This window comes from Salvelinus fontinalis, chromosome 7 (genome assembly GCF_029448725.1).
Source record: "Salvelinus fontinalis isolate EN_2023a chromosome 7, ASM2944872v1, whole genome shotgun sequence".
NCBI classification, from domain to species: domain Eukaryota; kingdom Metazoa; phylum Chordata; class Actinopteri; order Salmoniformes; family Salmonidae; genus Salvelinus; species Salvelinus fontinalis.
The window spans coordinates 56,253,356-56,268,385 of NC_074671.1; the positions used below are offsets into that span (position 1 = coordinate 56,253,356).

Consider the following 15,030-nt stretch of genomic DNA (forward strand, 5'->3'; position numbering starts at 1 on the left):
CAGGAACGTGACACTTGCATATTTAGCTAAAATAAATCCAGGTTAGCAGGCAATATCAACCAGGTGAAATTGTGTTATTTCTCTTGCGTTCATTGCACGCAGAGTCAGGGTATACGCAACAGTTTGGGCCGCCTGGCTCTTTGCGAACTAATTTGCCAGAATTTTACGTAATTATGACATAACATTGAAGGTTGTGCAATGTAACAGGAATATTTGGGGAATAAAGGGAACACTTAAACAACACAATGTAACTCCAAGTCAATCACACTTCTGTGAAATCAAACTGTCCACTTAGGAAGCAACACTGATTGACAATAAATTTCACATGCTGTTGTGCAAATGGAATAGACAAAAGGTGGAAATTATAGGCAATTAGCAAGACACCCCCCAAAACAGGAGTGATTCTGCAGGTGGTGACCACAGACCACTTCTCAGTTCCTATGCTTCCTGGCTGATGTTTTGGTCACTTTTGAATGCTGGCGGTGCTCTCACTCTAGTGGTAGCATGAGACGGAGTCTTCAACCCACACAAGTGGCTCAGGTAGTGCAGTTCATCCAGGATGGCACATCAATGCGAGCTGTGGCAAAAAGGTTTGCTGTGTCTGTCAGCGTAGTGTCCAGAGCATGGAGGCCCTACCAGGAGACAGGCCAGTACATCAGGAGACGTGGAGGAGGCCGTAGGAGGGCAACAACCCAGCAGCAGGACCGGTACCTCCGCCTTAGTGCAAGGAGGTGCACTGCCAGAGCCCTGCAAAATGACCTCCAGCAGGCCACAAATGTGCATGTGTCAGCATATGGTCTCACAAGGGGTCTGAGGATCTCATCTCGGTACCTAATGGCAGTCAGGCTACCTCTGGCGACCACATGGAGGGCTGTGCGGCCCCACAAAGAAATGCCACCCCACACCATGACTAACCCATCGCCAAACCGGTCATGCTGGAGGATGTTGCAGGCAGCAGAACGTTCTCCACGGCGTCTCCAGGCTCTGTCATGTCTGTCACATGTGCTCATGTGCTCAGTGTGAACCTGCTTTCATCTGTGAAGAGCACAGGGCGCCAGTGGCGAATTTGCCAAACTTGGTGTTCCCTGGCAAATGCCAAACGTCCTGCACGGTGTTGGGCTGTAAGCACAACCCCCAACTGTGGACGTCGGGCCCTCATACCACCCTCATTGAGTCTGTTTCTGACCGTTTGAGCAGACACATGCACATTTGTGGCCTGCTGGAGGTCATTTTGCAGGGCGCTGGCAGTGCACCTCCTTGCACAAAGGCGGAGGTAGCGGTCCTGCTGCTGGGTTGTTGCCCTCCTACGGCCTCCTCCACGTCTCCTGATGTACTGGCCTGTCTCCTGGTAGGGCATCCATGCTCTGGACACTACGCTGACAGACACAGCAAACCTTTTTGCCACAGTTCGCATTGATGTGCCATCCTGGATGAACTGCAGTACCTGAGCCACTTGTGTGGGTTGTAGACTCCGTCTCATGCTACCACTAGAGTGAGAGCACCGCCAGCATTCAAAAGTGACCAAAGCATCAGCCAGGAAGCATAGGAACTGAGAAGTGGTCTGTGGTCACCACCTGCAGAATCACTCCTGTTTTGGGGGGTGTCTTGCTAATTGCCTATAATTTCCACCTTTTGTCTATTCCATTTGCACAACAGCATGTGAAATTTATTGTCAATCAGTGTTGCTTCCTAAGTGGACAGTTTGATTTCACAGAAGTGTGATTGACTTGGAGTTACAATGTGTTATTTAAGTGTTCCCTTTATTTTTTTGAGCAGTGTATTAAGTTAAAATAAAAGTGTTCATTGTTCATTCAGTATTGTTGCAATTGTCATTATTACAAAAATGTGTGTGTGTGTATGATATATATATATATATATATACATAAAACATGTTCTTTTTTTAAAATAAATCGGCCGATTAATCGGTATCGGCTTTTTTGTCCTCCAATAATCGGTATCGGCGTTGAAAAATCATAATCAGTCGACCTCTAATCCAGACATCAACAACTACATTAGCTGTCCCCAGCCTCTCCCCCTTTCCTCACCCCTCTCCCTCCTACTTACCCTTTCTGTCCTCTCCCCTGTGCTTTTCAGACGAGTAGGTCAACAACAGCTTTACTTTAGCTTGTAATATCCGTGTGTGCACCTTATTACTCTCTCAGTCTCTCTCGGTCCCTGTCTCTCTCGGTCCCTGTCTCTCTCAGTTCCTGTCTCTCTCAGTTCCTGTCTCTCTCGGTCCCTGTCTCTCTTGGTCCCTGTCTCTCTCGGTCCCTGTCTATCTCGGTCCCTGTCTCTCTCGGTCCCTGTCTATCTCGGTCCCTGTCTCTCTCGGTCCCTGTCTCTCTCGATTCCTGTCTCTCTCGGTCCCTGTCTCTCTCGGTCCCTGTCTCTCTCGGTCCCTGTCTCTCTCGGTCCCTGTCTATCTCGGTCCCTGTCTATCTCGGTCCCTGTCTCTCTCGGTCCCTGTCTCTCTCGGTCCCTGTCTCTCTCGGTCCCTGTCTCTCTCGGTCCCTGTCTATCTCGGTCCCTGTCTATCTCGGTCCCTGTCTCTCTCAGTCCCTGTCTCTCTCAGTCCCTGTCTATCTTGGTCTCTTTCTTTCTTTCTCTTTCCCCCCATCTCTCTATTCCTCTCTCTCTCTCGCTCTCTCTCTCTCCAGGTCATGTTATAACAGGCAGTCTCATTCCACAGCGGTCTCAGACACAGCCAGTTCTATCATGCCCAGCAGTTCTTGTTCATCTCCATGGTTACGCCCTGCTCCAGTCCTACCCAGCCCAGCCTGGCAACGTGTCAGGCAGTGTGTGTTTGTGTGTGTGTGTGTGTGTGTGTGTCAGAGATAATAATGGGAGCTATCCAGGCTGGGACTCGTTCCCTAGGAATTCCATTGCTCCATGGCTTGGGTTTGGTGTGTGTGTGTGTGTGTGTGTGTGTGTGTGTGTGTGTGTGTGTGTGTGTGTGTGTGTGTGTGTGTGTGTGTGTGTGTGTGTGTGTGTGTGTGTGTGTGTGTGTGTGTGTGTGTGTGTGTGTGTGTGTGTGTGTGTGTGTGTTCCATAGCTCCAGGCCTGGGATTGGGTAAATCAGAGGCAGAGGCACTTCCCTTAGGCCACAGAAACAAATAAATATCACCATCACGCCCTCTGATAGGCTGCAGGGAATTGTCACCATATTGCTTCGTCCCAGACAATCTAATGTTTTTATATCCATAAGGGGGAGTGAACTTTGAACACTTTGAACAAGTGCAGACTTCCAGGATAGGAGAGGGAATCTGAACCCACCCTCTGTTTATATATTGTAGGTCTGCTCTCTCTGTTACATTCTGCTCTCTCCGTTACATTCTGCTCTCTCCGTTACATTCTGCCCTCTCCGTTACATTCTGCTCTCTCCGTTACATTCTGCTCTCTCCGTTACATTCTGCCCTCTCCATTACATTCTGCTCTCTACGTTACATTCTGCTCTCTCCGTTACATTCTGCTCTCTCCGTTACATTCTGCTCTCTCCGTTACATTCTGCTCTCTCCGTTACATTCTGCTCTCTCCGTTACATTCTGCTCTCTCCGTTACATTCTGCTCTCTCCGTTACATTCTGCTCTCTCCGTTACATTCTGCTCTCTCCGTTACATTCTGCTCTCTCCGTTACATTCTGCCCTCTCCGTTACATTCTGCCCTCTCCGTTACATTCTGCTCTCTCCGTTACATTCTGCTCTCTCCGTTACATTCTGCTCTCTCCGTTACATTCTGCCCTCTCCGTTACATTCTGCCCTCTCCGTTACATTCTACTCTCTCCGTTACATTCTGCCCTCTCCGTTACATTCTGCCCTCTCCGTTACATTCTACTCTCTCCGCTACATTCTGCCCTCTCCGTTACATTCTGCCCTCTCCGTTACATTCTGCCCTCTCCGTTACATTCTGCCCTCTCCGTTACATTCTGCTCTCTCCGTTACATTCTACTCTCTCCGTTACATTCTGCTCTCTCCGTTACATTCTGCTCTCTCCGTTACATTCTACTCTCTCCGTTACATTCTGCTCTCTCCGTTACATTCTGCTCTCTCCGTTACATTCTGCTCTCTCCGTTACATTCTATTCTCTCCGTTACATTCTGCTCTCTCCGTTACATTCTACTCTCTCCGTTACATTCTGCTCTCTCCGTTACATTCTCTCTCTCCGTTACATTCTGCTCTCTCCGTTACATTCTGCTCTCTCCGTTACATTCTATTCTCTCCGTTACATTCTGCTCTCTCCGTTACATTCTACTCTCTCCGCTACATTCTGCTCTCTCCGTTACATTCTACTCTCTCTGTTACATTCTACTCTCTCCGTTACATTCTGCTCTCTCCGTTACATTCTACTCTCTCCGTTACATTCTACTCTCTCCTCTTTGTTTCTAGGGGAAACCCACTTCCTCATCCTGGAACTCCTAGAGGCCCTGAGGGTCACAAGGGCCAAACTGACGAATCAGACAGAAGCAGGAAGCAAACATAGTCAACGTTGTTTACAGGAAGTAGAGTGAAACAGCCTTTTGTGTTCAACGTCTATAAAAGGAAATAGCTGACTGTACAGGACACACACACAGACACCTCCATGCCATGCTACACAGAGTAGACAATCCATTCATCCTGTATTCATTCATTCCAGCACACATCACACCTCAGAACACATGTCAGAATTCCACTTACAATGGTAAGCTACATGTGATGCACACAGAGAGTGGTAGGCTACATGTGATGCACACAGAGAGTGGTAGGCTACATGTGATGCACACAGAGAGTGGTAAGCTACATGTGATGCACACAGAGAGTGGTAGGCTACATGTGATGCACACAGACAGTGGTAGGCTACATGTGATGCACACAGACAGTGGCAGGCTACATGTGATGCACACAGAGAGTGGTAGGCTACATGTGATGCACACAGACAGCCTTGGGCTTTGTACAGTTTTCCAACTGTAATAACAAATGCATGTGAATGGGTGCAATATTCTACTAGGGCTTTAATAATATGTTTATAGCCAGGCTATATAATAGGTGGATGTGATATCTTCACTATAATAATATGTTTATAGCCAGGCTATATAATAGGTGGATGTGATATCTCCACAATAATAATAGGTTTATAGCCAGGCTATATAATAGGTTTATGTGATATCTCCACTATAATAATATAATATGTTTATAGCCAGGCTATATAATAGGTGGATGTGATATCTCCACTATAAAAGTAGCTATATGGATGGGAGGCTGGGTGTAATATGTCCACTAGGCCTTTAATGATAGGGTTACAGCCAGGCTATGATAGGTGGGTGTATGTCCACTATATAAAAAAAATGGGTGCACTATATCAACTGTAATAAAATGTTTATAACCATGTGAAATGCAATATTATGTTACGTTCACTAGTGATTATCAGTAGCTAACTAACAAAAGTCCGATAGTACGGCTAGTTTAAGCAGATAGCTGGATAGCCTAGCCATGTTGTAATGTGCGCCTTTTACTCACCAGTAAGCTTAACTAGGAAGCAATATCTCGTCTCATGTAAAACTCCTGAAACCCCGCCCCTCCTCCTCTCTTTGTCTCCGCGGTACACTGATCTGGCGCTGTGATTTAATTCAGATTTGAGCTAATAAACTGTCTTCAGTTTAGTTAATAAACTGTTTTCACTTGTTTAGCTGCTCTTCTGGAATTGGGCCCCGAGGACCGGAGAAAAGCCAGGATGACAGGGCGGAAACGGAACGAACCACAGACCAAGCCCAGACAGAACGGTACACTCGATTTAGTTTCCACGCCAGCGCGCCGGGTGAGCGGGTTTTTAAAACTGTGTGGCGGTGGCCTTTTTCTGTCTGTACATTGATTTTGAAAATGTTCTTTGCATTTTCCGTTCAATTTCCTACAAGAGCTTTAGAGTATCGAAATACACATATCCAATCTAAAGACTACATCTGAGTTAAACGCAGGTTTGTTGTTACCATTTCTTTATATCCTAAGTGCCAACAACATTGATAAAGCTAAACAGAGCAGGCCTGGGCTGAAAATAGTTGCATTTTGTAGTTTAGTAAAAAATTAAACTTTTCAAATATTCGAGGTAGTCTAATATAGTTTATATAGTGTTTCAAATAAAACCCAACTATATTGAACATAAATATAAAATGTAAAAAGTGTTGGTCCCATGTTTCATGAGCTGAAATAAAAGATCCCAGAAATGTTCCATTTGCACAAAAAGCTTATTTTGCTCATTTATTTGCACAAATTTGTTTACATCCCTGTTAGTGAGCATTTCTTCTTTGCCGAGATAATCCATCCACCTGACAGGTGTGGCATATCAAGAAGCTGATTAAACAGCATGAACATTACACAGGTGCTGGGGACAAGAAAAAAGGCCACTCTAAAATGTGCAGTTTTGTCACACAACACCACAGATGTCTCAAGTTTTGAGGGAGCGTGCAATTGGCATGCTGACTGCAGGAACGTCCACCAGAGCTGTTACCAGAGAATTAAATGTTAATTTCTCTACCATAAGCCACCTCCAATGTCATTTTAGAGAATTTGGCAGTATGTGAGTGGGTCTATGCCCTCGCAGGCCCACTCATTGCTGCACCCTTGCCAAGTCATGTAAAATCCATAGATTAGGGCCTAGTTTATTTATTTCTATTGATTGATTTCTTTATATGAACTGTAACTCAGTAAAATCTTTGAAATTGTTGCATGTTGAGTTTAGATTGCTGTTAAGTATATTATCTTTGATATTCAAATACAGGTCTCAGAAAAATGTATAATATTTGAAAGTATTTTGAATAGGCCTACCTCACAGAAAACCAAATAATATTTGAAGGTAGCCTATTTGAATATATGCAAGCAAAAACATGTTCTTATTGACAGCTGCCAAATATTTGATGAAGAGACCAAAACTACAACAGTTTGAATTAGTCTAAATATATGATCATAAATCAAATCAAATGTTATTGTTTGCATGCACATATTTAGCAGATGTTATTGCATATGGACCTAAATGCTTGTGTTCCTATCTCCAACAGTGCAGTAATATCTAACAATAAACAACTAAACACACAAATCTAAAAGTAAAAGAATGGAAATAAGAAATATAGGTAAGATCAGGGATATTGCCTCTGCGTTTTGAAACAGGTCGGTATTGTGGTGAAATGGAAGAGGAAAGATGATGTAACTATTGTGACCTTGAAGAAATAGAGAATGAAACTCATTTTATCCTCTATTGCCCTTTCTACCACGATATATCCTTGCTCTTATTCCAGAAAGCACACCAGATATACCCTGGCATTATGTGGCTGAGCCATGAAGAGACAGACCACCAGATATACCCTGGCATTATGTGGCTGAGCCATGAAGAGACCAGATATACCCTGGCATTATGTGGCTGAGCCATGAAGAGACAGACCACCAGATATACCCTGGCATTATGTGGCTGAGCCTTGAGGAGACAGACCACCAGATATACCCTGGCATTATGTGGCTGAGCCATGAAGAGACAGACCACCAGATATACCCTGGCATTATGTGGCTGAGTGATGAGGAGACAGACCACCAGATATACCCTGGCATTATGTGGCTGAGCCATGAAGAGACAGACCACCAGATATACCCTGGCATTATGTGGCTGAGTGATGAGGAGACAGACCACCAGATATACCCTGGCATTATGTGGCTGAGCCATGAAGAGACAGACCACCAGATATACCCTGGCATTATGTGGCTGAGTGATGAGGAGACAGACCACCAGATATACCCTGGCATTATGTGGCTGAGCCATGAAGAGACAGACCACCAGATATACCCTGGCATTATGTGGCTGAGTGATGAGGAGACAGACCACCAGATATACCCTGGCATTATGTGGCTGAGACATGAAGAGACAGACCAAATAATAAAAAAAAAGATGAAATGTAAAATACAATCATAGAACAGATTAAATGTACAATAACAGAACAGCATGAGTTGCCTATAAGCAGATCACACTCGAGAAATAAAAAGTGTGAAAATGTCATGTCTGAGTGCCTTCACGGGGATATGGTAAACATGTACGCTAGTAAATTCCCTTCGATGGCCACTTAATGCGCTTTTAATGCATCTCTAATACAATTTCACATAAAGTACACTAGTAAATATATGCACAGTGTGGTGTGAACACATGCAAAAACACCCACACAAAAGCAATGTGAGTTGCCTCAAGTGCTTCATGCTGGAATAATAATACCCTGGCATTATGTGGCTGAGTGATGAGGAGACAGACCACCAGATATACCCTGGCATTATGTGGCTGAGTGATGAGGAGACAGACCACCAGATATACCCTGGCATTATGTGGCTGAGACATGAAGAGACAGACCACCAGATATACCCTGGCATTATGTGGCTGAGCGATGAGGAGACAGACCACCAGATATACCCTGGCATTATGTGGCTGAGCCATGAGGAGACAGACCACCAGATATACCCTGGCATTATGTGACTGAGCCATGAGGAGACAGACCACCAGATATACCTTGGCATCATGTGGCTGAGCGATGAGGAGACAGACCACCAGATATACCCTGGCATTATGTGGCTGAGCGATGAGGAGACAGACCACCAGATATACCCTAGCATCATGTGGCTGAGCCATGAGGAGACAGACCACCAAATATACCCTGGCATTATGTGGCTGAGCGATGAGGAGACAGACCACCAGATATACCCTGGCATTATGTGGCTGAGACATGAAGAGACAGACCACCAGAAATACCCTGGCATTATGTGGCTGAGCCATGAGGAGACCAGATATACCCTGGCATTATGTGGCTGAGCCATGAGGAGACACACCACCAGATATACCCTGGCATTATGTGGCTGAGCCATGAGGAGACAGACCACCAAATATACCCTGGCATTATGTGGCTGAGCGATGAGGAGACAGACCACCAGATATACCCTGGCATTATGTGGCTGAGACATGAAGAGACAGACCACCAGAAATACCCTGGCATTATGTGGCTGAGCCATGAGGAGACACACCACCAGATATACCCTGGCATTATGTGGCTGAGCCATGAGGAGACAGACCACCAGATATACCCTGGCTGTCACGATTGTCGTCGGGAGAAGGAGAAGAAGACCAAAGTGCAGCGTGATAAGTATTCGTAATACTTTTAATAAAGATGAACACTCGAACAAAAACAACAATCCGACAAAACGAACAGTTCTGAAAGGTGCAACAAAAACACTAAACAGAAAATAACCACCCACAACTAAAAGTGGGAAAACAGGCTACCTAAGTATGGTTCTCTATCAGAGACAACGATTGACAGCTGCCTCTGATTGGGAACCATACCAGGCCAAACACAATAGAAATAGAAAACATAGACAAACAAACATAGAGTGCCCACCCACATCACACCCTGACCAAACAAAAAATAGAAACATACACAGCAATCTATGGTCAGGGCGTGACACTGGCATTATGTGGCTGAGCGATGAGGAGACAGACCACCAGATATACCCTGGCATTATGTGGCTGAGCCATGAGGAGACAGACCACCAGATATACCCTGGCATTATGTGGCTAAGCCATGAGGAGACAGACCACCAGATATACCCTGGCATTATGTGGCTGAGCGATGAGGAGAAACTGAAATGTTTTTCTGTCCATTGTGTATTTCTGTTTGCGGAATATTTAGATAAAGCCTGGAATAAAAGAAAAAGGGCTACCTATAATTAAATTGTAAAAATATTTAGCTTCTATGTGGTAAATGGCACGTATGTATTTAGATTGTGTATAGGCTTATGTCTCCCACGTTAATCGAATCTTTGTGCCAGACTGGGTTCAAATGGCTTCTGTTTCTTATTTTCTGTATTAATTTATCTGTATATATTATGTATGTCTGCACCGTATTGAGGGGAGGATGGATGGGGCCATGTATCACGAGATCTTGGCCAACAACCTCCTTCCCTCAGTAAGAGCATTGAAGATGGGTCGTGGCTGGGTCTTCCAGCATGACAACGACCTGAAACACACAGCCAGGGCAACTAAGGAGGGGCTCCGTAAGAAGCATCTCAAGGTCCTGGAGTGGCCTAGCCAGTCTCCAGACCTGAACCCAATAGAAAATCTTTGGAGGGAGCTGAAAGTCCGTATTGCCCAGCGACAGCCCCGAAACATGAAGGATCTGGAGAACGTCTGTATGGAGGAGTGGGCCAAAATCCCTGCTGCAGTGTGTGCAAACCTGGTCAAGAACTACAGGAAACGTATGATCTCTGTAATTTCAAACAAAGGTTTCTGTACCAAATATTAAGTTCTGCTTTTCTGATGTATCAAATACTTATGTCATGCAATAAAATGCAAATGAATTACTTAAAAATCATACAATGTGATTTTCTGGATTTTTGTTTTAGATTCCGTCTCTCACAGTTGAAGTGTACCTATGATAAAAATTACAGACCTCTACATGCTTTGTAAGTAGGAAAACCTGCAAAATCGGCAGTGTATCAAATACTTATTCTCCCCACTGTATACAGTGTGTATGTATGCATGTATATTATTTTATTGCTCTAGGGATATAATTATTGTTTGGATAACCTTAATTACTATTATGTACTGATTTTTACCTTGCATTTTTTTCACTCTTTATGCGATGTGCAATGCAGAGAACACCGGAAGAAGAATGATCATTTAATTACCACAGTGAATTATTGTACTGTTTGATTATGTGTCAATTAATCCCATAAGGAATAGGTTGCCAACTGACGATTTGACACACACACAAAAAAAACAACATTCATTTAATTAATTAATTAATTAATTAATATAGAAATATTAGGACGATCAGTGTCGGAGTCCGGAGTATAAATATATCTATACTTCAGACTCCGACAAGCATACTCCAGACTCCGACATTGCTCATCCTAATATTTGTATATTTCTTAATATATTTCTTAATATACACTACCGCTCAAAAGTTTGGGGTAACTTAGAAATGTCCTTGTTTTTAAAAAAAATAAATAATAATTGTCCATTAAAATATTATCAAATTGATCAGAAGTACAGTGTAGACATTGTTAATGTTGTAAATGACTGTTGTAGCTGGAAACGGCTGATTTGTAATGGAATATCTACATAGGCGTACAGAGGCCCATTATCAGCAACCATCACTGCTGTGTTCCAATGGCACGTTGTGTTAGCTAATCCAAGTTGATCATTTTAAAAGGCTAATTGATCATTAGAAAACCCTTTTGCAATTATGTTAGCACAGCTGAAAACTGTTGTGACGGTTAAAGAAGCAATACAACTTTAGACTAGTTGAGTATCTAGAGCATCAGCATTTGTGGGTTCGATTACAGGCTCAAAATGGCCTCCAGATACTCAACTAGTCTAAAGGCGGACAGTTTTATTGCTTCTTTAATTAGCACAACAGTTTTCAGCTCAAATCAAAATATATTTTATATTTGAGATTCTTCAATGTAGCCACCCTTTGCCTTGATTACAGCTTTGCACACTATTGGCATTCTCTCAACCAGCTTCACCTGGAAACAGTATTGAAGGAGCTCCCACATATGCTGAGCACTACTTGGCTGCTTTTCCTTCACTCTGTGGTCCAACTCACCCCAAACCATCTCAATTGGATTAAGGTCGGGTGATTGTGGAGGCCAGATAATCTGATACAGCATTAGACAGATTTCCACCATTCTAATGTCCATTACTCGTGTTTCTTGGCCTAAGCAAGCCTCTCATTATTATTGGTGTCGGTTTCTTTGCAGTAATTAGACCATGAAGTCCTGATTCACACAGTCTCTTCTGAACAGATGATGTTGAGATGTGTCTGTTACTTGAACTCTGTGAAGCATTTATTTGGGCTGCAATTTCTGAGGCTGGTAACTCTAATGAACTTATCCTCTGCTACAGCAGTAACTCTGGGTCTTCCTTTCCTGTGGCGGTCCTCATGAGAGCCAGTTTCATCATAGCGCTTGATGGTTTTTGCAACTCCACTTGAAGAAACTTTCAAAGTTCTTGAAATGTTCCGTATTGACTGAACTTTGTCTTAAAGTAATGATGGACTGTCGTTTCTCTTTGCTTATTTGAGCTGTTCTTGCCATAATATGGACTTAGTCTTTTACCAAATAGGGCTATCTTCTGTATACCAACCCTACCTTGTCACACAACTGATTGGCTCAAACGCATTAAGAAGGAAAGAAATTCCACAAATTAACCTGCATTCCAGGTGATGACCTCATGCAGCTGGTTGGGAGAATGCTAAGCGTGTGCAAAGCTGTCATCAAGGCAAAGGGTGGCTACTTTGAAGAATCTCAAATATAAAATAACTGTTGATTTGTTTAACAGTTTTTTGTTCCTACATGATTCCATATGTGTTATTTCATAATTTTAGTTTTCAAAAACTTTTGACCACATCTACTCATTCAAGGGTTTGTATTTGTACTATTTTCTACATTGTAGAATAATAGTGTAGACATCAAAACTATGAAATAACACATATGGAATCATGTAGTAACCAAAAATGGCAGAATCCCAAATATAAAATATATTTTGATTTGTTAAACACTTTTTTGGTTACTACATGATTCCATATCAAATCAAACTTTGTCACATGCGCCGAATACAACACATGTAGACCTTTCCGTAAAATGCTTACTTCCAAGCCCTTAAGATACAGTGCAGTTCAAGAAGTTAAGAAAATGTTTACCAAATAAACTAAAGTAAAAAATAATAAAAAGTAACACAATAAAATAACGAGGCTATATACAGGGGGTACCGGTACCGAGTCAGTGTGCGGGGGTACAGGTTAGAGGTCATTTGTACATTTAGGTATGGGTGAAGTAATTATGCATAGATAATAAACAAATTGTAGTAACAGTGTACAAAACAATTGGGGGGGGTCATTGTAAATAGTCTGGGAGGCCATTTGATTGATTGTTCAGCAGTCTTGTGGCTTGGGGGTGGGGGTAGAAGCTGTTAAGGAGCCTTTTGGTCCTAGACTTGGCGCTCCGGTACCGCTTGCCGATTCCATGTGTTATTTCATAGTTTTGATGTCTTCAAAGAAAAACCCTGGAATGAGTAGGTGTGTCCAAACTTTTGACTGGTACTGTGTGTGTGTATATCTATATATATGTGTGTGATGGGATGTATAGACATTATGCACAGTATATGGATAGAATATGTAGTATATCTGAAGAATACGTGGATAGAATAGTATATGTACAGCAATAGTTAAATAGGATAGACTTGACTAGAATACAGTATATACATATGAAATGGGTAAAACAGTATGTAAACATTATTAAAGTGACCAGTGTTCCATGTCTATGTGGCAGCAGCCTCTAAGGTGCAGGGATGAGTAACAGGGTGGTGGCCGGCTAGTGACAGTGACTAAGTTCAGGGCAGAGTAGGGATGTCTATTTAACAGTCTGATGGCCTTGAGATAGAAGCTGTTTTTCAGTCTCTTGGTTCCGGCTTTGATGCACCTGTACTGACCTCGCCTTCTGGATGATAGCGGGGTGAACAGGCCGTGGCTCGGGTGGCTGAGGTCCTGGGTGATCTTTTTGGCCTTCCTGTGACACCGGGTGCTGTAGATGTCCTGAAGGGCGGGCAGTGTGCTCCGGGTGATGCATTGGGCTAACTGCACCACCCTCTGGAGAGCCCTGCGGTTGCGGACGGTGCATATGCACACTAGCCGTTGGGTTGGGAGTCCCATAGGGCGGCGCACAATTGACCCAGCGTCCTCCGGATTTGGCCGGCATTGTAAATAAGAATTTGTTCTTAACTGACTTGCCTAGTTAAATAAAGGTTCAATACAAAATAAAGTAAAAAATAAATAAGCACATGGTTTGGAGGGCTCTTAGATATCTTAATATAGCCTAGAAGTACATACATGAGGGACATGGAATCCCCTCAACATTAGAGTAGACCACTTTTGCAGCTTCAAAATGACTAACAAATATATTTTCATAATGAGTGACATCAAGTTCTTATACATGTGTTGTAACTTTGAGTATTACAATAGCAATATTGTTGTTACATAGGACTTTGGAAATTGCTTTATAATTGCATAATAAATGGAGTTATTACATAAGTGGAATAAGGAACGGTCACTATTCCTCGTGTACAGTAGTTAAAAACTCTCAGCTCATTGCTATCCAATTCTAATGTGATTACCAAAGTAATATGTCAAAACATGCTAATAAAATGTTGCTCCAAAAGGTAATTTGTTTTATTACACATGAACAAGAACAGTTCAATGTTAAGTGTTCAGAGAACGCTAACAGTAACAAAATATGGCTATTAAGTGTTGAAAGGAAACTAAATATCCCAAAACTGCCTTCTTGAATCAACTATAGACAAGGTAGGTTGAAAATCATGTTAGTTTGTATTCTGAGTAAACTATCCCTTTAAAGATGGTAGACGTGTGTGTTTAGAAGTTGTTTTGGCTAAGGATCCAACTTGCTGCTTACAATGTTTGAAAAATGGCTTTGAATTGCTCTGCAGTATGTTCAGGTATCGTAAAATTAATTGCAGCTTTCAATTCAGTGGCATGTTTAAGGAGTCATACAGTAGTTGAGCGTCACAATTTATTTATACTTCTCTGTACAAAATAGCATTGGTTACACTTGATTATGTACACCTGTGGCAATGGACATTCAGGAGAATGAACATTTACAAAATGTTTCTGATAGAAATGTATTGTGTAGATCCAATATGCTGTCAGATAGATTGGAATAGTATAGGAGTGTGTGTGTGTGTGCTCTATTCATTCTATTTCTATCTTCAACACGCAGTTCCAGATACAGCCCTGCCATTAGTTGAAGGCTGCTAATCCAATAGTTTCAGAAAAGTACTCACTTCCTGAGATCTGTATTCAAATATTTGTAAAAAAAAGTAGTTGCTTTCTCAGATCCATATTCAAATAGGTAACAAAAGTAGGTACTCAAATAGTTTGGATAGTAACTTTCTGAGGTCTGTATTTGGGTTTAAGAAGTGGTCCGTTTTTGGAATCTGTATTCCAATAGTTGTAGTCACCTCCAAAGT

The 15,030-nt window shown here is 42.6% G+C and overlaps 1 protein-coding gene across 2 annotated transcripts in view; it reads right to left on the reverse strand.

Moving 5' to 3' along the window:
* LOC129859801 (serine/threonine-protein kinase PAK 2-like) overlaps nt 1–5,727 on the reverse strand; it is a 17,212-nt gene extending 11,485 nt beyond the window's left edge. The window contains exon 1 of one of the 2 annotated variants that reach the window (XM_055929925.1): nt 5,490–5,727. The gene's annotated coding sequence lies outside the window, so the exon portion shown is untranslated. Of the gene's footprint in view, nt 1–2,064; nt 2,156–5,489 lie in introns of those variants that run through there. The other variant, XM_055929926.1, reaches the window with a different exon arrangement.
* Between the last annotated feature and the right edge of the window lie 9,303 nt (nt 5,728–15,030).